At 46.3% G+C, this 22,222-nt stretch overlaps 1 long non-coding RNA gene and 1 pseudogene across 2 annotated transcripts; both read right to left on the reverse strand.

Moving 5' to 3' along the window:
• Positions 1-1,986: 1,986 nt before the first annotated feature.
• Positions 1,987-4,228, reverse strand: LOC124509639 (uncharacterized). Of its 2 annotated transcripts, none has more exons than XR_006961473.1 (3): positions 4,151-4,228; positions 3,824-3,894; positions 1,987-2,280 (listed from the first exon to the last, which is right to left on the reverse strand). It is a non-coding gene; the product is annotated as an uncharacterized LOC124509639 (long non-coding RNA). The 2 variants fall into 2 exon arrangements; XR_006961472.1 differs by having other exon boundaries at positions 4,029-4,200.
• Positions 4,229-19,783: 15,555 nt separating this feature from the next.
• On the reverse strand, positions 19,784-20,750 carry LOC124509640 (40S ribosomal protein S6-like; annotated as a pseudogene).
• Positions 20,751-22,222: the final 1,472 nt, after the last annotated feature.

A 22,222-nucleotide genomic window follows, 5' to 3' on the forward strand; every position in this document is an offset into this window, starting at 1 on the left:
AACAAATGGCGGTCTAGTCATACGGTGAAAGGGTTTGGCAGTAAAAGGGAATGAGGTCCTGATGCGTGCTACAACATGGATGAATCTTGAAAAGTAGACAGTAATATAAGGGCTTTTTAAAGACTTTAAATCCTACACACCGTTCTTTGAATGTTCTTTGAATGTTCTTCCCTTAGCTGCTCTGGGTCTGTTATTTCTACCTTGTTGACGACAGCAGCGGTTCTCAAAGGTGGGGGCAGGGAGGTGGGAGTGGGTTGTTGTGACCTCCCGGTGGGCCTTCAGCAACGTCTGGAGACAGCTGAGTCTCCATAGACAGAGGCCACGGATGCTGTTAAATGTCCTACGACGCACAGGACAGCCCTCACGGCAAAGAGTGATCTGAGCTCAAATGTCCATAGTTGCTGAGGTCGAGAAGCTCAGGATTATAGCATTGATGCCATAGGACTGAAAACGCCAATAACTACTCATGCAGACAGCTCCCATTCTCTTGGTCTCCGTGGCTTGTGATGCCAAATGCTGAAACAGCCAGCCCCAAGGAGAGGGTTCTGGAACTCTATAGGGAAATCAAAGACCTCAGCCTTGTAACTTATGCCACAGAGGCTATATCCCATAAGGTCCCCGGGCATGTACGTGTCACGGAACTATAAAATGGAAGTGAACCCCTCCGTGTCTGGCCCCATGGTATCTGCACGCTAGCCTGCCTGGCAAGGACGAGCAGGTACAGAATTAGAGTGTTTTTCATGGCATAAGAACAACGCGATCTATAAAGGAAAGAGACGAGCACATTTGTCTCCTTTTTCTTTACCATTTCATTTACCCTCACTAATAATTGCATCATCGGTGATTTCATTCTGAACCCGGGTTTATTTCTTGATGTTTTACATTAACCCATAGAAGGTTGGTCCTTTCATCTTGCAAGGAAGACACTGGTTCTGTTGGATCCATTTCAGTGTCTTTAATAATATTCTAATATGGGTAAAAACAAATGCTTTTATAACAGGCATGATCTCGAATGGAAATAAGACCCTCCATCTAAAAAACTTTGTGACTGTCTTTCCTGAAGGGGACACACACACGCTTGCATAAGACAGCAACGGATCCTTAAATATTCTCCTTATTATCCTGCGGAGAGACGACGTGCTCCCAAACACCCTTAACCGTACTTACATTACTTTAGAAAATACCTCAGGGAAAACCTTCAGTAATTATTTACTTGCTGGAAGATTTCCTCGCTGAAAAATTGTGCTTGGTCTCTCCCTAGCTGCAGAAAAATGTCACAACTAGGAGACATCATGTTGAACACGTCGTTTGACAATTTGGAGGTCACATAGGGGAGGGGTTCATGATATAGTTGCTCTATAATGAGTTTGCCAAATGCATCTGTACCCGCCCCCGTGGTGTGAGGCCATCCAGAATAAATGGAAAAATCACGTTTGAGGACAGCGGGTGCTTGCTTATGCGAATTCACTCATACTGAAAATGGCATGAAGTCAAATTCACATTTTTCTTTATCTTCGGGTCTGGCTAACCCTTTCTGATAACAGTGCACACGTCCATGAGACCGCTGAGGCCAAGACTTCATATGTTTGTGATTAGGAGACGACTGCTACAATAGGAAGTGATGTATTTGAAAGAAATTAACAAACACACACAAGGGTGGGTGTGAGCTTCTCAGCATGGAAACATCTGCTCCCAACCTTTCTGAGCTAGGGAGAATGTGGGGACCAACCATATGGTTCTCATGGAAAACGCTTACCTCGCAATCTTGACCTAAGAGATGGTGTCTGGACAGAGGAGGAAACAGAAGTGGCCTTGGAATTGCATCCTTTTAAAAACAACACAAAACAAAACAAAAGCCTTGTCCCTATGCTTTTGTAAAGCGTTTCTTCATAGCATAAAAATTCCCCAAATATCCTCTGCGTGTTTATTTTTTTAACTCCTTACACAGTTTCCCCATGGTTAGTATCTTTCATGACTGCGGCATTTTTTGTCAAAAGGCAGAAACCAAAATTGGCACATTATAATTTAATCAAACCCCAGACTTTATTTGAATTGCGTTTTTTTCTGTAATGTCTTCTCTCTATTCCAGGATCCCATCCAGGACACTAAATTGCATTTAGTCCTTTAGTTCTTCTCCTCTTCCTTCTTGGCTTGAGACCATAAGTTGCAAAATAGGCTCTTAAGAAGTCCTTCTAAACTTACCAGGGCCAACATTTCAATTGTGTCTATTGTAAGGAAGAACAAAAACACCTTTACCCCCCAGGTTCAGCAGTTGGGTCCCTGGAAATGAAACCGAGAAAAGACAGATTAACAAGAGAAACACCGAGGTTATTAACGTGAGCAGAGTGAATATACGTGGAAGAAATTCAGTGAGAACTCAAAGTGGTGGTTAGGACTCGAGCTGGTATAACACCTTAACGAGAGCAATAGATTTGTAGCAAAGTGACAAGACAAAAATAAAACGGTCTTGGGCTTCTCAGGGTGTCACGCCATGGCAAAGCAAATATATGGGGGGAACTAATGGATGAAAATGGTTACTTAGTGAAGTTTGTTACATATAGATTCCTGTCATCTCTGGGCTGAAAGGAGTGTAGAGTTGTCCCCAGTTATTAGAAGTCTAAGAATTGTCCTCCTCTTCCTGGTATGAGAGAGAGAGAGAAAAAATAATAATCTTATGCTGAAGTGGTATATTTTGAGGAGGCATATTCTGATCCTCTATACTGTAATTCAAAAAACAAATAAACAACAAACAACAACAATTTTAAAAACCCAATCAAAAAAAACCTTGGAAAATTAAAAAAACTTAGCCATTGCTATTTTACCTACATAAAATCAGTCATCCTCCATTTGTTAAATTTATTTTCTATGATTTGATTGGTTATTCAGGCATAACTCATATCTGGATCTATCTCATGAGTCGGAACAAGAGGTCATCAGGCAATAGGAAGGACTAGACTAGGACAAGCAAGGTATTAGACACTAGACTTCTGGACTGGGAAAGAGCAGAAGTTTGGACCAGACCACGCTTAACTATACGAGGGGAAGTTCAGAGAGCTGGACAACTGTGTCCAGAAAGCTGGACCATAGAACATGTGGGAGACCTCAGACAGATGGCATCAGAAATTAGAGCAAATACGGGCCCCTGGGGGGCTCAGTTGGTTTAGCGTCCGACTTCGGCTCGGGTCATGATCTTGCGGTTCGTGAGTTCCAGCCCCGCCTCGGGCTCTGTGCTGATGGCTCAGAGCCTGGAGCCTGCTTCGGATTCTGTGTCTCCCTCTCTCTCTGCCCTTCCCCTGCTTGCGCTCTGTCTCTCTCTCTCTCACACACAAAACTAAAATTAAAAAAAAAAAAAACAGTAAAAAAAAATTGGAGCAAATAACAGGAATGTGGGGCAAGGGTTGGGTGATGTGCGGGAGCCAGTCAGCGATGAGGAGGAGGTTGGACAGAAAGAGCAGGAAAGACATCAGCCTGGGCTCCCACTGCCTGTGAATCAGAGGCAGGATCCTGGTGCGAGTTCTGAGAGCTCAGGTTCTCAGCTGTATCGCAGCAGGACTTGGGCATACGGGGACTACCCAGGAGCAAGATACCGGGCATACCAACGTAGAAAGGTGAACACAGAGATGCTGTTAAATATCCTACAATGCACAGGACAGCCCTCACAGCAAAGAGCTATCCAGCCCCAAATCTCATCGGCGCCAAGGTGAAACTCTGAGTTAGGGTTAATGATTACTTATTTCCCTGTTCAGGGAGAATTGAGCATCTTTTGTTTGGTAGGGATGTTAATTCAACCTCCAGTTAACCTGAGTTCGGACCTTACTCTTACCTCCTCCTAAGGTCGTTCGGCACAGAGATCAGTGGCATAACATCACACAATCAGATGTGGGCAACACACAGCTATGGAGACAAAACAAAACGATTCAACTTGAACTCCAGCTCCTGACGGGTAGAGGGGGGGCCTGAGGTGGGAGGACCGCAGCTGATCATGACACACAGAATTGAAGGCTGCTGAGAAGTGAAAGAGAACCTACCCGTGCCATGGAGACGGGAAGTTCACCATTTCTAGCCACAAAACAAGACCCAAGTGGATACAGTCCGCCCAAGCGGGGTAGGCGGGAGAAAACCCAAACCCAAAGGGTGGTGATGTGAATACCAGCCGAGGTGTCCATTGCACAGCGGGGAAGGGACGCCAGAAAGAACAGGATCCAGGGTTTGACGAGCCCCAGGGAGCCATGGGATAAAATGGCATTTGTGGTCTCAGGGGAATTGTGAAGCATGTTTAAAAATATATTTCCACAATGTGATGTGTGATAAAGAGTGAAACGTTCCTAACAACAACCACAACCCCAACCCCCACGAAAGAAGCAGCCTCGGCCCCCCAGCCCTCTGGGTGACTAACCCAGCCTGGATTTTCTGGACCATTCCGTAGGCCCCAAGGACAAGAAAGCACTGATGGAAGAAGGGGAGAGTCAAGGATGTGAGAGTCTATTCTTTGTCACTGGACAGAAACATAAATAAATAAAACCCTCAAAAACCATAGTACCACGTACTGATCATGGCACAAAAGAGTTTACGGTTTCCTTAAACTTCTTGTTTCGCAGGGGAAGGGACCGAGCCCTCACGACAAGGTGTGTAGACGGGGGAGCCAGATGAAACCCAGGCCATGCGATTCCTAAGCATAACCTCTACCCGTGGATGTATTCAGAAGACGGAACAACGGAGCAGCACAAGGTAAGAGCAGTCAACGTGATGGCCCTTGAGCGGAGCCGTCCTGCAGACCCTTGCCGGGCGAGGCCGGCTGTCTCACAAGAGGCTAGCACAGTGACCGAGGGAGGGGAACACCACAGCTGCTCAGGGCCCTGTTTACTGACTATGTGCTTAGACACTACCCGGCCCTGCAGTTCTGCCCTCGGGCCCTCAAGCGTCGGATCAGACGTACTGGTGCATGTGGGCCGAGAGCAACGTTGTTCCCACCCGCTCTCGTCCCAGGCCGCCTTCCTGCGAGGTCCTGTTTCCGCCTGTCACATAAAACGTGGACAATTATTTCCAGCACAAGCTGACTAAGAGCGAAGGAGAAGCCAGATTGTCTGTTCCCTCGAGCATTTGTAGGCAGACAACTTTTAAATAGAAGCACACACATGGGGTTCTGACAGCTGCACTGGGACAGTGAGTTCCGGTCTGACGTCCCTCTAGAAAGAGAAACTCAGGCTACTGTCTTGCCTCTTGAAAAGCGGTGGGGGTGGGATTCGGCTGCTTAGGGAAAAAAAGCTGGTCTCTTCGTCTCGTGTAAAATCACAAGATCATGGTGTAAATTCAGGGGCGCCTGGGTGGCTCAGTCGGTTGAGCGTCCCACTTCGGCCCAGGTCACGATCTCGCGGTTCGTGAGTTCGAGCCCCGCGTGGGGCTCTGCGCTGACGGCTCAGAGCCTGGAGCCTGCTTCGGATTCTGTGTCTCCCTCTCTCTCTGCTCCTCCCCCGCTCACGCTCTGTCTCTCTCTCTCTCTCTCTCTCTCTCAAAAATAAATAAACATTAAAAATAAAATAGTCATAGATTGCCCTCCTCCAGCCTGGCTGCCTCACTTTGGCCGAGTGCAGACTGGAAGAAGAAAGCTGTCTGTTTGGCCTTAGGCTGGAGGACGCCACTGACGGTAGAATGGAAAGAAATGCTTCTCACCCCTAGAGTCACCTTCCAAAGATTTTGATCATCGATCTGCGGTGTGGCCCGGCAACGAGATTCACATCTCCCCCGATGATTGCAATGGGCAGCCCAGGATGGGGATCACTCATCTAGGGGGGTTGGCAGGACCTTTGCAGGGACCTCTGACGCACAGAGGGGATTGATGTTTTGTCACATTCTGGCTTGGCCATGCCAGACCCCGGAGAGGAACCCACACCTTGGGCTAGGCGGGAGGGTTGGGGAAGCCCGGACCTCTCTGTGTCTGAAGGGTTCCGGTAGAATTGTGACATGACAGAGCGAACGCTTTCCTGGCTGGCCTTGAGCTGGTGTATGCACAAACCCTTCAACAGTCACAGAATTACACAAAGGAAGATGTAATGACTCTAAGTCTCCTATGTTTTCGTGCATACCGCAGTCCCGCACATCTTGAACCTTGCTCGACGCTGGGATTTTCTGGGGCCATTTTCTGTATGGTGCCACGTGCCAGTTCTCAAACTATCACGTGCATGCCAACCCCACCCCCGGGGCTCCTATTAAAATGTCGATCCCGAGTCAGTAGATCCGCGTGCAGCCTGAGATCCTCCATTTCTGTGTTTTGAGCATCGCGGGTGATTCCGAAGCTTCTTCTACAACGAAAGCACTAAGCATCGAAATCCGGCCACGCTAAGCCCCACTGGCCTCCTCCCATTTGTGACCTGCCGCCTCTAATCCGTTGGGGGTTGAAAACAGAGTCTGAAATTAGAGCTGCCGAGAGAAGAAGCCCTCGATTTTTCTTCCGCCTACACTTGCTTCCCCATAGCGTCTCCCGCCATCCCTGTTCGGATCAAATCTGGTCTCCCAACTCCTCACTCCCGAGTTCTAAGACTCTGCCACCCAGTTGCCCCCTCACCACGGCTGCCAGGCTGTTGAGCGGGATCTCAAACCTAACACGCTCAAAGCAGGACTCTTGACCCACCCCCTCCGGGCCCTCCTTGCGTTCCACCAGTTTGTCCTCTGATAGCCTACGTGCCAACGTGTGGCACCAAGGGCCAGCCACCTAAGAGCCATATTGGGTGATCTTTTCCACACCCCCCTCCCTTTCCAGTCCATCAGCTGGCCCTGGCGGCTCTCTCTCTCTCTCTCTCTCTCTCTCTCTCTCTCTCTCGGAACATTTCTCCAATCTACCCGTCCCTCTGTTAAAAAATGAAATTCAGCGGAGTAAATTTTAAAGACCTTATGCTTCGTTCAGTCATATTGATTGATGACTCATCGAATAAGCAGCATCCCTTCTAGCAAATAGAATGGAACTCCGGGAGAGAGCCATATAACATGAGAGACTTTTATAGGTAGAAGGGGCGGGACAAGGAAGTTACTAGGGAAGGGAGGATTGTGTCGGGCAAATAGCCTTCCTTTGAGGAACCGCAGGGATCCATCAGGCAGTTCCCTTACTAGTACGGACCAGGTTGTTCCAGAATGACTGGCTTGAGATTCCACTCCTGGGACAGGTTGAAACTGTAAGTAAGCTCGGTATTAAGTCTCAGTTTGGTGATGTGGGCTTAGCACAAGTGACTCCATTTTGGACCTGTTGCCTCCCTTTTAACATCTCTCGTTCCCACTGCTGAAGTCCCTGTCTAGGCCATCAGCCCTTCCCCCCTGCTGGGACTAGTGCAGGATTTATCTGGTCTCCAATCTCTCCTTGGGGCACCAGAGTGGCTCAGTCAGTTAAGCGTTGGACTCCTGACCTCGGGGTTCCGAGTTCAAGCTCTGCATTGGGCTCTGTGCTGGGCCTGAAGCCTATTTAAAAAAAAAAAAAAAAAATCTAGAATCTCTTCTTGTCTCTTTTCCTCAAAGCGGTGCAACAGTTCCCGGTTGGAATTAGAAGCTGGTAAGTTCGTGACAGATTCTGAACTGGGGGCGATTTTGCACACCTGCCCACACCCCGCCCGGAGACAATGTTTGCAGACATTTTTGGTTGTCATCACTGGTGGGGGGGCAGGGGGGGGTGGTTACTGGCACCGGGATAGCCCACTGACGCCAAAGGATGTCCGGTCCCAGAGGTCAGTCGTGCAGAGGCCGGGAGACCCTGGCCCGAAGTAAGTGGTACCCAGAGACACTGTGCTGAGAGCCTTGTGTGCTCCCACCACGGAAGCAGGCATAACTCGGTCACTCAGAGTTTGTATAACATCGAACAGATGAAACCCCGAGTAAAGAAGCAAACAGCTGAACACCAGAGCCCTGTGCGCTGAAGGGTTGTGGTTCCCAAGGTCCCGGGAGGGGGGCAGCCACTCAAGGCCCAGGCCGCTGGGCCGCTCGCTCGCTCGTGGCTGCCCAGAGTCGCTGCAGGGAACAAAGGCCTCTGATTTTGGCCCCCAAGCTGTTAGCTTCAAGTGAAACGAGGATGATGTAGGCAAAGTGTTTTGACCTCTCATGAAAACTACGGAATTTTTCTGCTTCTGTTGAAACATCTCTTCCAATGACATCTCAACAAGCTAACAAGGGCAACTTCAAAATGTGTGCCTTCTTCCACCTCGGGGGAAGAAAAGAAAATGCGACAACAAGTGTTGTTCTTTTCCAGTTCGTTAAGCTAAACAGACCTGATAGAAGGCTGGCCCTTCCTGCTACTGAGGAATCCCATGGACTATGAATACAGCCACCAAAGAACTAATAGTTGCTAATTATCTCCCTCCACTGGCTTTCCTGGTAACCATTTTTAACTCGGGGTTTCCCTGATGGGGTAGGAAGCAGTCTGTGGTGGTTTACCAGAGAAGCCCTCGAATCCCCTCTCACTTGATAGGCAAAACCCAACCCTATCTTTGTCCCACGGGTTTCAGGAGCCCCAACGGTGATAAACGAAGCAACATGGCGGCAGTGCAGGGGGAAGGTTGGGACGCAGAGGACTCTGGGAGAGACACAAAACGGATGCTTACAGGACGCGGATATGCAGGGGTTTAGGATGTTGAAGGAGTTCTTAATTCTGGCTACAGGTTAGAATCCCCTGGAAAGTTTTTTGTTTTTGTTTTTTTAAGTTTATTTATTTATTTTGGGGGGCGGAGGGGTAAAGAGAGAGGGACAGAGAGAATCCCAAGCAGGTTCTGTGCTGCCAGCTCAGAGCCCGATGCGGGGCTTGAACACACGAACTGTGAGATCATGACTGAGCCGAAATCAAGAGCTGGATGCTTAACTGACTGAGCCACCCAGGCATGCCCACCCCCCCCTTTTTTTTTTAAGTTTTATTTCTTTATTTTGAGACAGAGACAGAGAATCACCTAGAGAGCTTTGTAAAAGCACCGATGCCTGGGCCGGGCCCCACTCTTTGAGTTTCATGTTCAGCTGGTCTGGGGAAGGCCCAGGGCATTGGGATACTTCTCAAGGTTCCCAAGTGATTCCAAGGGACATTGAGGGTTGAGAAGAGGACTACTGCCCTAGGCTAGGATTTCTCCGCCACAGTGCTGGTGGTAGTTGGGGGCCAGATCGTCCTGTGTGCTGTAGAATGTTTAGCAGCATCTCTGGGCTCTACCCGCTAGAGGCCAGTGACATCCCCTCCTCCCAGCGAGACAACCAAAAACGTCGGCAGATATTACCAAATGTGAAATGTCCCCCAAGGGACCAAATCGCCGCCCCCACCCCACATCGAAAATCACGGTCTTGGCACAGTTCACTGGGGACTCCACAGGGGGTATGGTCGGGGGGTGGGGTTGGAAGTTCAGCTCTCTGAAATAAAAATCTAAGGATTGAAAGACCTGCTCAATGTCCCATCCTCGGCCTAGAGGTGGGGCCAGTGGTGACTCCATAACTCTACACTGAAATGCCTTTCCTCTTGATTATAGACGTACCGACTAAATTGGCCCCGTAATAATTTGTGGTCTATATACTGAATACATAAGCCCAGAGTCAAAATTGTTTATCTGACACTAAAGATCTGTCTCTGAAAGAAACAGAAGACAAATCATTCTCTCTCTAATCGCACTATCTGTTCCCAGAGGCAGGCCACCTCCCCTCCACTCCCTGCTGCTGCTGGGAAAACTGTCCAGCTGTAGGCACTCCGACATCGTTGTCACTAGCCAGTAGTCACATGTGGCTTGTTCGAGTGAGGCTTACATTCATATAAATGAAATAAAAATAAAAGTTCAGTTTCTCAGTCATACCAGCCACATTTCGGTTGCTCAATAGTCAGGCATGGCTAGCGGCTACAAGATCTTAATCCAGATATAGAACATTCTCATGTATCAACGCAGGAAGTTCTACTGCACAGCACTGTTTGACCATAGAGCTTACGGTGAAGTTCTCATGTTTACACGTCTCTGTGACACGTCTCTACAAACAACCGATGCGTTCTCTGTTGCCCTGCGTAACTTGAATACCTAGCACACCCTTGTCACCTTTCATCTTAAGGCATCGTCCGTGAGTGTGTTTCCTGTGCCTAACGCAGAGCTCCTGAAGGTCAAGGAGCAAGGCTTCAGTCCTCTTTGCATCACCAAAGGCTGGCACGATGTAGGCGCCCACATCGCGAGCGAAATAATTAATCAACTAGCTAATGAATGAAGGCGGCTTGACAGACACATTTAACACCACAGAAGGTCCACCACCCACACCTCTGAAACTGACGGCACGTCTCTGGACTAAGGACATCTGCCTTTTCTTTTCTGAGCAGAATGAGCATATCTGGTGGCCTGCCAGGGCTGTTTGCTGGCCCAGAAGAGACATCCGTAGTCACAAAGAGGAAGACAGAAAAGAAAGAGGACATTTCGTTTTCCCCTATGAGGATTTCATCTCTTCTCTCAGGTAAACAGAACTATCTCAAGAGGAGGAACATTTAAATAGTAAAACAAAACAACAACAACAACAAAGGATCCGCTCAGTCGTATCCTACACTTCCTTTCTTTTTCCTCGGCACCTGACACGGCGTCCAGCACGCAGCTGGTGCTCAGTTCACTCACCTCCTCCAGGAAGCCTTCCTTGACTTCTCCCAGCTGGTTTTACCCCTCTTAGGTGATCTGGAAATACCAGGTACACCTGCTTCATCACGTACGGGCCACACTGTATTACATACTATCTCTTTAACGTCGCTATGCTTTTCCTGAGGTCAGAAACTATATCTTACTGTTCTTTGAGTTTTCATGGCCTATTTGAGTATGTGGCACCGCGATAAATCTTTGATAGATAAATAAACCTTGGGCGGTGGGCAATCCAGGCTTTAAAGAACAGCACTGTTTCTTTGCAAAAGTTAACAGTATTAGGAATTTTTAGAATTTGGAAGGAGGAGTGGGGAAAAAGTTATGGCTGTGAATTTCTTTGGATTAAAAAAAAAAAACACAAACTCTTTGGTGTTGCTTGGCCTGAATAAAGCCACAATAATCATTAACTAATTCTGGAAAGCCGAGACGATTCTAGCCAAAGAATCCTTGCCAGGTTCCCTTTAAACCTGTTGATTTCGATCCAATGAATAAACGTTGAAGACGCAGGGTGAGCCAAGAGAGAAAAAAGAAAATTCTCCTGCCGCTTAACATTTCCTGATTCTATGACCTTATGATTCCGAGCGCCTACATGAGGTATTTTTAAACCTTGGCGGTCACGTGGGGGCAGATCTACAGGAAGAACAGATTTACAGAGCTTGCGTGGATTTTTCTCGTCAAAGTTGCGCTGCGAACCGGTGCCCCTGGGTCACTTGCAGATTCAGGCCACTGGTTTATGGCTTCACCCCGGGAGTGGACTGGGCAGTCAGGCACCCCCCGGGCAGCTCTCAAGGTGCGCGTTCTTTCTGTTGAACGTTCTGGCAACCAGATGGTTCATTGCCCTTCCTTAAGCGCAGGCACATGCGCAGAAAAGGTGAGGAAGGGCCCTGGAGAGCAGAGCCTCTGCTGAGCCCAGGCTGTCCAGAAGTTGGGATTGTTGCAAGCCTTTCAGCCACACAAAACCCTGGGTTTCTTCATTAACATATCAGAGGTGGCGCAGTGGTGGGAACTGACAGGGGCAACAAAGGACAGGGCTCGGTGGCATTATCCCATTGGTGCTTACGGAAGCAGAAAAAACGATCGTCGGGCCGGGGCTGCAGTGATGGACAGATGCTGACATCTTTTCTTGGGTGACCAATGTCTCCGCGGCCCCCCCTCCCTCCACCTGCTCCGTACTCAACGTTGCCCTTCCCCCTCCGAAGGCGCAGTTCCCAGACCCTGGACAAGGAAGAGCCGCGTCCCGATCCAAACCTCTCTCTGGCTGAAATGAAGACTTCTTTGGTTCGAAATGTCAGTAGCGCTGAGGCTGAGAAGCTCTGCTCTGTGGCCTCCTTTGTGAATACACTTGACAAATTCTTATCAAGACTAATTGCTCCTGACAAATGGGCACCTTGAGGGACTCGCGTTCCCATGCTCGCTGTATGAATTTAGAATATGGAACCGTTTTTGACAAAGAAACAGGACCTACGTGATGATTTCTCATCTTTGGCTGTATCATTGGAAGATTTCATCGAAGCAGTGGGTGTAAAATTTGAGAAAATTGAGCACAGAGGGGTGAAAACTTTCCTTTATGCTCAGCGGAGTCTTAAATATACTCCAAATGGCATGAAATCTGATTAAAGAATCCTTCCTCCTCACTTGGAAATATTTATAACCTCTTAGAATATGACACATTGGGGTAAAATACACATTGTTCAAATGTGTATGCGTATTATATATATATATGTATAAAATTAAATTTTTATTTAAAATCACCCGTCGTAGTAGGTTTGTGTTATTTAATATCATGTTTTCCCGGATCAAAATTTTTTTCAGTTCAATATTTACGAATCAGAGTATCAGTAATCTCATATATACATATATACATACACATGTATAAATAGATATAGATGTGTAGAAAAACATACACAGTCGACCCTTGAACAACGTGGCTGTTGGGGCGCTGACCCCGACGCAGTCAAAAATCTCTGGTATAACTTTGGGCTCCCCCAAAACTTTACTAATAGCCTACTGTTGACCAGAAGCCTTGCTGATAACATAAACAGTCGATTAATACGTATGTTGTATACGCATGGCATACTGTATTCCAGCAATAAAGCAAGCTGGAGAAAAGAAGATGTGATTCAGAAAATCATAAGGAAGGGAAAATATATTTAGAGTAGTACACTGTTTTTGTTGAAAAAAAAAAATCCACGTATAAGTAGACTCGGTTCAAACCTGTGCTGTTCAAGGGCCACCTGTGTTGTTTTCCTTAGATACGGGTTTTTCTATCCAAGTAGCTCACCTGTTGACCAAACCACTCCAGATCCAAAGCTCTAAGGACTATTGATCACTGATTATTGTATACATTGGTATACAATTTAGCTAACTGCCTTCTTCCTAGATTTTAGATGCCAGAAAAAAAAAAATTACAGATGATTCTAATGCACTTTAGAAAGAAGAACATAAAATGGAGACCAAAGGGAATCGCTTTAATCCACTTCCAATTATCTTAATCCTATCGTCTGGCACAATAAATAGTTTTGTTCCCCCTGAAACTTCCCAATTACAATTATGCTATGGTTTGCAAAGCGGTCAGGCCTGAGACACCTCCAGAATCAGAGCATGCTCTGTGGTGAAGATATTTCTTATGGCACCGTTTGTAAAAATAGTTTTACCTTCTGTAAAACACAGTGGTTCATATTAGAGTCAACGGAGCCTTAAAAGCATATTCATTTCTTAGGCTCCACTCAGACCGATTGAATTAAAATAACTGAGGATGACGTTAAAGCAAAATACACACACACACACACACACACACACACACACACACACACACACGCATGTGGGTCAGGGCATTCTAACATGCCTCCATAGTGGGGAGGCTGACCAGAAACCCAGGGCTAAAGCACCAACTACCATAGATCACCACATCGGCAGGTGAACTGAGCAAGTGTTGCCCCATAGAGACGGTAGGGACATTTCTCCGTCTTAGTCTAGTGAGAGTAGGGAGCGGGAATCGTTCCGGAGAATGTATTTGCTACGTGAACAACTTAGCAATGATTCATTTTTTACATTGCCAGCCTGAATGAGAACAGCACCTTGGTGGAATGTGAAGAATGCGACAGGTGCCCGGCTGGCTCAGTCGGGAGAGCGTGTGATCCTCGGGGCTGTGGGTTTGAGCCCCACGTTGAGTGGAGAGCTTCCTTAAAAATAAGATTAAAAAAAAATGCTAGAATCGAGGCACTGTTCTTAATTCTGGCTCTTTCTCTGACTAGCAATGGGTGAGCTCCGTCAAGTCCCCTCATTCTGCCCAGCCTCAGTTTACTCACCTGTAAAATGAGAGGGCCTGGTTATGTGATTTCTACTGTTTCATTTAATTGAGAAAGGAAAATTACTATGAGTGATAATTATGAATTTAGAAAAAATATTAACAATTTAACATTTTATATGTTTTGTACATTTAGAAAGCATTATCTGGCAAAATAATATAGAGTTTATAAAGGAATTTGGAGCAATTTATAAGAAACACATTTCATCAGAAAAATGGGCCTAGTGTTTTGGCTATATGATATTTCTACAGCTAAATATATCTTAGACTGGAGATCAGCAAATTTTCCTGTAAAGGAACAGATAGTAAATATTTTAGGCTTTGAGGGGCAGGCTACAGAAAATTTCTGTTGCATCATCTTTTCTGTGTAGTCATTTCAACACGTCAAAAACAGGTGTTGGGCAAGATTTGCTGATCCTCGTTTTAAACAATAAAATTTATATTTGCACGAAAACAAAGTCGCTTGCTTTATAACAACAACAACAGCAAAAACCTACTAGACGCTATTGTTGCATGTTGTTACACGGAGATTGAATTTAGACAAAAAAGAAGCCTGCTGAAGTTGTTACCCGATGCCTGCGGGGGACAACCGTCCATCTGACGGCCGACCAACCTGTCCTGGTTTGCCTGGGACTCGCCCAGTTGTAGCACTGGGGTTCTAAGACCCTGGCGCCCAGGGTGGTTGGTCACCATTCACGTAAGACTCTCAGACAGATTTCTTTCATGGGAAATCTGGGATCCAGTTGAAAGGCAAAAAGCTTGAAATGGAAATGCTTTCGGGAGCTTTCGCACATACACAATAGGCAAAGACCCCCGCTGGAAAACTTTAAAGGGAAAAATTACAAGAGAATATTTCATAGCCCTTTTTTGGATTAAGCTCAGGCGAGCCTAAATCTGCCTTCCGGTTAAGAGTCCCAACCCAACAGATGAGAAAAAGGCTTATTCACAGGCGTGGCAGGTGGTTTTTCGTACAAGTTTATACATCCTCTGGATATGATAAATGCCGGATGTTAGAATGAAACACAGCCCAGCCTTATTACTCAAAAGTGACAGAGTTTATAATTACTTCCTGGGTCACTGTGAAGAGAACACGTGACTTGGAACAAGCCATGATCTATAAATAAAAAAAAAAAAAATTACTAGTCAGGACTGCTCTGGAAACAACCAGGAATAAAAAGAGAGAACAATATTGTCAGCACGCTTGTATTATGTGCATCATTATCATTCATTAAAATCTTTATAGGACTGCAAACTCAAAACTCAAAAGGCTATTTTCTCTTAGGAACTGGCCTCGAGAGGAGGTACCCCACCACCAGGGTTTTCCACTTGTACTTTATAAAACCAGGAACCCTTGTTAAAACATAAATATTAAAAAGCAGATATGATAGCTTAAAAGAGGACGTCATTGAGTAAAACAAAAGCAAGGAGATAACCTGGAATCTTCTGCAATTTTTTTTTCATTGTTACCAATTTGTTCCAGTTCTAATCCTGTTTGGAGCTGTGCTCGTATCTTTAGGACTCATCCTACTCGGGTCATAAAAGCACCTTTTCTTCTGGGCGTCAAAAGGTCTTGCGTCTTTTGAAACCACGGCTATGGGCACTTCTCTCTGGAATCTACTTCGGCAGAATCAGGGCCGCTGGGGAATAATCACGCCTTTCTCTATGTGGATCTACCTACCCCTTCCGTGGTATGAGGTCAAGGGGAAAGAGGGAAGACCCATTTCGGTAGTGGCTCGATATCTCGATTCTACAAGAAACGCGGCAATGAGTGTCTTTCCCTAAGTGGAAACTTTCCTTTGTTGTAAGGGGCGGGGGGCGTTAGAGCCCCAAACTGGGAGAGTTCAGAATGGTTCAGGGGATCCTAAGTGAGGAAACAATGACCAGGGTCCATTTGGGCGCACTGAGGATGGCCATGGAAGGTCTGAGCAGTGGCAGTTGAAGGCAGCGTTAAAGTATTGCTTCCCCAACTCTCTCCCAAGGTATATAAATGTGTATTCGACTACAAATCCATGGGGCGGGCGCCTGGGTGGCTCGGTTGGTTGAGCGTCCAACTTCGGCTCAGGTCATGATCTCACGGTTCGGGAGTTCAAGCCCCACGTCGGGCTCTGGGCTGACAGCTCAGAGCCTGGAGCCTGCTTCGGATTCTCTCTTCCTTTCTCTCTGCCCCTCCCCCGCTCATGCTCTGCCTCTATGTCAAAAATAAAGAAACATAAAAAAAGAAAAAACACAAATACAAAGCATGACATGAGTATAACGACCCAACTATCCCTGCCCCCGCCCCCACCCCCACCCCCGTGCCTTCCGCTGACCCCTGGGTCCAATCCCTGGATTCAGTATTTTTCACAGGAGGGTGCATTCCGTGGCCCCCTGCTACTCTCTGTTAGCAGGGTCCATCCCCCTGCGCTGGGCTCCCAGGTCATGCGGGACCACAGGCCCTCTTTTTTGTATGGTCTCCTTAGACTAGTTATTAAGCCGTAGTCTCTCGGCGCGAGCCCTGCTTTCCTTTTTTTTCTTTTTTATACGTTCACTTATTAGAGCGCACGGGAGGGGCAGAGAGAGAGGGAGAGAAAGAGAGAGAATCCCAAGCAGGCTGGGCACTGTCACAGCACGGAGCCGACACGGGGCTTAAACTCACGAACCGTGAGATCACGACCTGAGCCCGAATCAGAGGTCGGCCACTTAACCGACTGAGCCACCCAGGCGCCCCGCAAGCCCTGCTTTCTGTACTCTGCCCTCTGGTGCTGGGGCTGGGACTCTGCGAACCCCACTGCCCCCCCTGCCACCTGTCTCATGGTTTGGCCAATCCGGGGAGGGGTGCCGGCTCGAGGGAGACGCACGAAGGACGGAGGACGGGCCTCTGCTCACAGATTTGGGGTTCTGAGCGCCCCAACTTCTACTTCGAGCAGCAGTGACGACTTCTGTGACACGGCGGTCTTCCTTCCACGACTTCCCAGTCCGCCAACATCTACCTAACTGACTATATTAAATTCTCTCTGTTCAAATAACTGGTGTATTTCCTCCGTATTTAGTGGCTTCTTTTTTTTTTTTTTTAAGTGATTTTATTTATTTATTTTTTTCAGTGCTCTCTACACCCAACGGGGGACTTGAACTCACGATCCCGAGATCAAGAGTCATTCCTTGCATCTTGGCAAAGACTCTTCTCTGTCGGCTTCTAAAGTTCTGAGTCCTCAAACACGGCCCATGTCAGTAGAAGGGAGCCTGGAAACAGCCCTTCCAACTTATCCGGGGTTTACTGTCCCCTCACTGGGGTCTCTGGGCTCATATAAAGTGGTCCCCAAAGGGGGCTCCTCCTTTTCAGATCTGTTTTACCCCCCCACCCCCACCCCCTGCACCACATACACATCCTTATTGCAGCTTTGTACCCACTGTGTGGATTGGCCACACACGGATGGTTCTATCTTCACTCAGAAGAAAAATCAGCCTGCCTGCTAGGGAACCACAGCAAACAGCCTGGGTTCTAGGGCATTCTTATCATCGATTCCATCCTCAGCAGAATGTCTTGTATCTAATTCAGGGTCAGTCTGCTTTCCATTCTGACTATTTGGGAGAGCTGGCCCCTCCCCAGAAGGCCACGTACTAGGTGATCAGAGGGTTTCTGGAAAAGCCCTAAGACGCCTCATTTTAGGTCCATGAGTCACTTCCTAGATACACTTGAAATCTATAAAATGGGCCTTAAAAATTACCTGCAATCTATTCCAACCTTTCATTTTAAGAAGGATCTATACAGTCTATATTTTTTAATGACAATTTTGGGAAATAAAAAAAAATTGTTTGAATAGATAATACAAAGAATACTAATGTTCCTTTGCCCGATGCTGGTAAAGCAGGCAAGGTGTTCAAAGGAAATCTTATAAAATACATTTAGATTTCATTTTGATCTTTAAAACAATTTTTTGATGTTTATTTTTGACAGAGAGAGAGAGAGAGAGAGAGAGAGCATGAACGGGGAGGGGGCAAAGAGACAGGGAGACACAGAATCCGAAGCGGGCTCCGGGCTCTGAGTTGTCCACACAGAGCATGGCGTGGGGCTCGAACCCACGAACCACAAGATCATGACCTGAGCTGAAGTTAGAGGTTTAACAGACTGAACCACCCAGGCGCCCCAGATTTCATTTGGATCTTCAAGCCACGCATGAGGCTACAATCTCCACAGATGCCAGGTTTGGGAACATGTAGATTTTATGGAACAGCACTAAAGCAATTTTCCTGTGATTATTCATCAGCTGCCATTCCTGAAAATTGTAATTGCCGTGAAATAGAATGTTCTCAAATCATGATGAGGGGAGGCAATGTTCTGTGATCTGGAGCATGCAATGCCAGCGAGAAATGCAGCATATAATCTGAATATCTTGAATATAAAATGAAAATATTGCTAGGGCGCATGAGGCCAACATTCTTCAGTTACTCAAAAACAGTTTACAATATTTTGGTCCTTTGAACACCAATGGTCACATTCTGATGGGATCCCATGTAATCTTCCGCGTGTTCTAGTTTGCATATTTGTTTTTTTTGTTTTTTTTTTTTTAATTTTTTTTTCAACGTTTTTTTTTTATTTATTTTGGGGACAGAGAGAGACAGAGCATGAACGGGGGAGAGGCAGAGAGAGAGGGAGACACAGAATCGGAAACAGGCTCCAGGCTCCGAGCCATCAGCCCAGAGCCCGACGCGGGGCTTGAACTCACGGACCGCGAGATCGTGACCTGGCTGAAGTCGGACGCTTAACCGACTGCGCCACCTAGGCGCCCCTAGTTTGCATATTTGATTATGACATTCCCACCACTATGGAAACAATCATGCTTATGTGCATTTAAAAAGCACTCTTAACAATGAACTCTTTCTTTTCCCCATAAATGCACAACAACAGCCCAAGCTGAAAAACAGGGATGGGTCTCTGTGTGATGTTTGAATGTCTTCGTTCCATTCACAGCGTTAGTGCTACGGTTATCTGTTAGTTTGGTATTGTTACGTGACAAACGACCCCAAACCATAGTAGTTGAAGCCAGCCAACATTTATTATGTCACCACTTCTGGGGAGCAGGAATTCAACAGCATCTCAGCTGGGTGATGGCTCTCGGGCTCTTTTGGGCTTGCGGTCAAGCTGTTGACCAGCAGCAGTCACCTGAGCATGTGAGCGGGGCTGGAAGAACCAACTTGCAGGCTCCCCCACGGGGTTATTGGCATGCCCCTGTTCCAGTGGGCTGATGGCTTCAGGTCCTCCACAGGACTAACCAAAACACAACAGTTTGTTTCCTTTAGAACAAGCCATCTTTGAGACCCTTCTTGCCATTCTTTTGGATATATACCCAGAAGTGGAATCGTCGTACTCTGTCGTGGGGGTCCCACCATCTTACAATCTCGTCAACAGTACACCAGGGTCTCAATCACTCACATTTTCACCAATACTTGTTTTCTTTTTTCTTTCCTTTCCTTTCCTTTCCTTTCCTTTCCTTTCCTTTCCTTTCCTTTCCTTTCCTTTCCTTCAGCCATCGTAATGGGTATGAAGCAGTTGTATCTCATTGGGGTTGTTGATGTGCATTTCTCTAATGATGAGTGACGTTGAGCATCTTTTCATGCACTTGTTGGCCATTTGTAGAAATGTCTGTTCCAGAATTTTGGCCGTTTTTAAATCATGTTATTTGTGAGTTGTTATTGAGTTGTAGGGGTTCTGTGCTCTAATTATTCACCCTTTATCAGGTAGATGATCTACAAAGATTTTCTCCCATCCCACGGGTTGCGTTTTTAGGTTTTTTTGTTAACTTTTGAGTTAGTTTTTGTTGATGACGTCCTTTGATACACAAACTTTGTTTGCTTGTCGATGTCTGGTCTTATTTGTTGCTCTTAGAAAATCTCATTTTTGACTGGACTCAGACCTGGAGGTAGTTCTCAAGAGACGAGGGGCGCCTGGGTGGTTCGGTCGGTTAAGCATCCAACGTCGACTCAGGTCACAGGCTCACGGTTCGTGGGTTCGAGCCCCGTGTTGGGCCTGTGTGCTGACAGCTCAGAGCCTGGAGCCTGCTTCGGACTCTCACTCTGTCTCTCAAAAATGAATGAATGTTAAAAAACATTTAAAAAAAAAAAAAAAAGTTCCCAAGACACAGAGGACAGTCTCCGTCTCTTGGCAATCTGTTCCTGGCGGTTTTCTTTGGCCTCCTTCATTCTCTTGGCCAAAAGTTTAGCATGCTCTGCAGTCTCTTCCTTATTTTTCTTAGCATGCTATTTCTTCAGAGTGATACGCCGACGTGTCTGTTGGAAGACACGTGGAGGAAAGAGATGCTGAATCTCGGGCGCTTTGGTTGTAGGTTTCTTCCCTTCTTTGTTTAGGGGCTTTTTCACAACATATCGGCAGACACCATCTTCTTTAGAGAGACTGAAAAGTTTGCGGATTCCACTAGCTCTTTGGGGCCCCAGGCGACGAGGCACGGTAGTACTAGTAAGTCCAAGAATATCCTTCTCCCCCGCTTTTTTTCTTTTTTTCACAATGACCAAGTTGAGAACACTGAGATCGGCATCCCCAATGCATCCCTGGGCAGATTTGTGCTTTCTTTCTCCAGTCCTCCTTGGTCTGGACTGGGGATGCCCCGACTCAGGTGCAGGCAGACACGGCCACGGGTCAAGACACCCTGCTTCGTGGGGAAGCCTTATTTGTCATCATCACCACTGATTCGGACCACGTAACCCTTCCATTTTGTACTCAGAGCATCCACAGCGACTTCTGTAGCCATATGCTTCTCATCAAAGGTACGAAGTTTGCGTTCATCATTCACTCCAATGAGTTTCTGGCAACCGGTAGCTGGGAAGGAGATGTTCAGCTTCATCCTAAAGCTGCCTACCGCCTCCAAGGCGCCATGAGAAAGAGCAATACACAAAGTTTGAGAGAATCCCATTTGTCTGTTATGACTTTTGTTTTCTGTACTTTTGGTGTCATTTCCAAGCAATCATTGTCAAATCCAAAGTCACAAAGCTCTTCCTTTATGTTTTTGTTGGGGAGGAAGATGGTCCTCTGCCCTCCCAGGTCTTCTAGCTGGGCTTAGAATCAAATTGATATGAGACAGATTAACGGGAGAAGCTCAGATTTAATAGCATAGGTACAGGGAGTCCACAGGGACGGGAGATTCCGAAGACAATGAGGCAACACGAAGCTCATATGAGCTAAGGAAAAACATGGGGGCCTGAGGACATGAAGGGAAGAAAGCTCATTAGCAAGAAGGTGAAAGATGTTTGGCAAAATAAGGTTGCCCTATTGTGCATATGAGTCTCTTAGGTAAAGGGGAGTCGGTTAATAGCTGTCTTCCTGGTATGGGCTCTCCTTTCCAAGGGCAGCGTGGGCAGTTATGGGGGAGGCAGAGAGCTTTTCCTGCGTCTGCTGGGTTTCGATTACTTTTAAGTCAAAATAATCTTTAGGCCAAAGTGGCACATTTTGGGGCATCTCATCCTGTACCCCTTCAGTTAATTTTTGTATACGGTATAAGAGAAAGGTTCAATTTCCCTCTTTTGCATGTGGATATCCAGTTTTGCCAACGTTATTAGTTGAAAAAACTAGCCTTTCCCCATCAAATGGTCTTGGACCTATGTGGAAGACCATTTGACCATATACATGAGGGTTTATCTGGGGGGCTCTCTATCCTCTTCCATTGGTCTACAAGTCTGTCTTTATGCCAGTACCACCCTGTTTTGATTACGATAGCTTTAAAATATGCTTTGAAATCACCAAGTGTGGGACCTCCAACTTTATTCAGCTTTTTCAAGATTGTTTTGACTATGTGGGGTCCCTTGAGATTTCACATGAATTTTAGGATGGATATTTTTTTTTCTGCAAAAAGTACAACTGGGATTTTGATAGGGCTTGTATTGAATTTGTAGATCGCTTTTAATCATATTGATATCTTAATAATATTAAGTTTTCCAATCCATGAGCACAGATGTCTTTCCATTTATTAAAGTCTTTAACTTCTTTCAGCAATGTTTTGTAGCTTTCAGCATATAAATCTTTCACCTCCTTGGTTAAGTTTATTCCTAAGTATTGTTTGTGATGCTATTGTAAATATTTTAACATTTTCTTTTCAGATTGCTCATTGTCAGTGCATTAGAAACACAGTTGATCTTAGCACGTTCACTTTGTATCCTGCAACTTTGCTAAGTCATTTATTAGTTCTAACACTGTTTATGGGGATCTTTTTAGTTTTCCTGTATAAGCTCATGTCCTCGGCAAACAAAGATAATTTTACTCCTTCCTGTCCAATTTGAATGCCTTTTCTTTCTTTCTCTTACCTGATCTCTCTGGTTGGGA

Source organism: Lynx rufus, unplaced genomic scaffold (assembly GCF_022079265.1).
Source record: "Lynx rufus isolate CCGP_SWC_20201006 ecotype Redwood Valley unplaced genomic scaffold, mLynRuf1.p SCAF_14, whole genome shotgun sequence".
Classification (NCBI taxonomy): domain Eukaryota; kingdom Metazoa; phylum Chordata; class Mammalia; order Carnivora; family Felidae; genus Lynx; species Lynx rufus.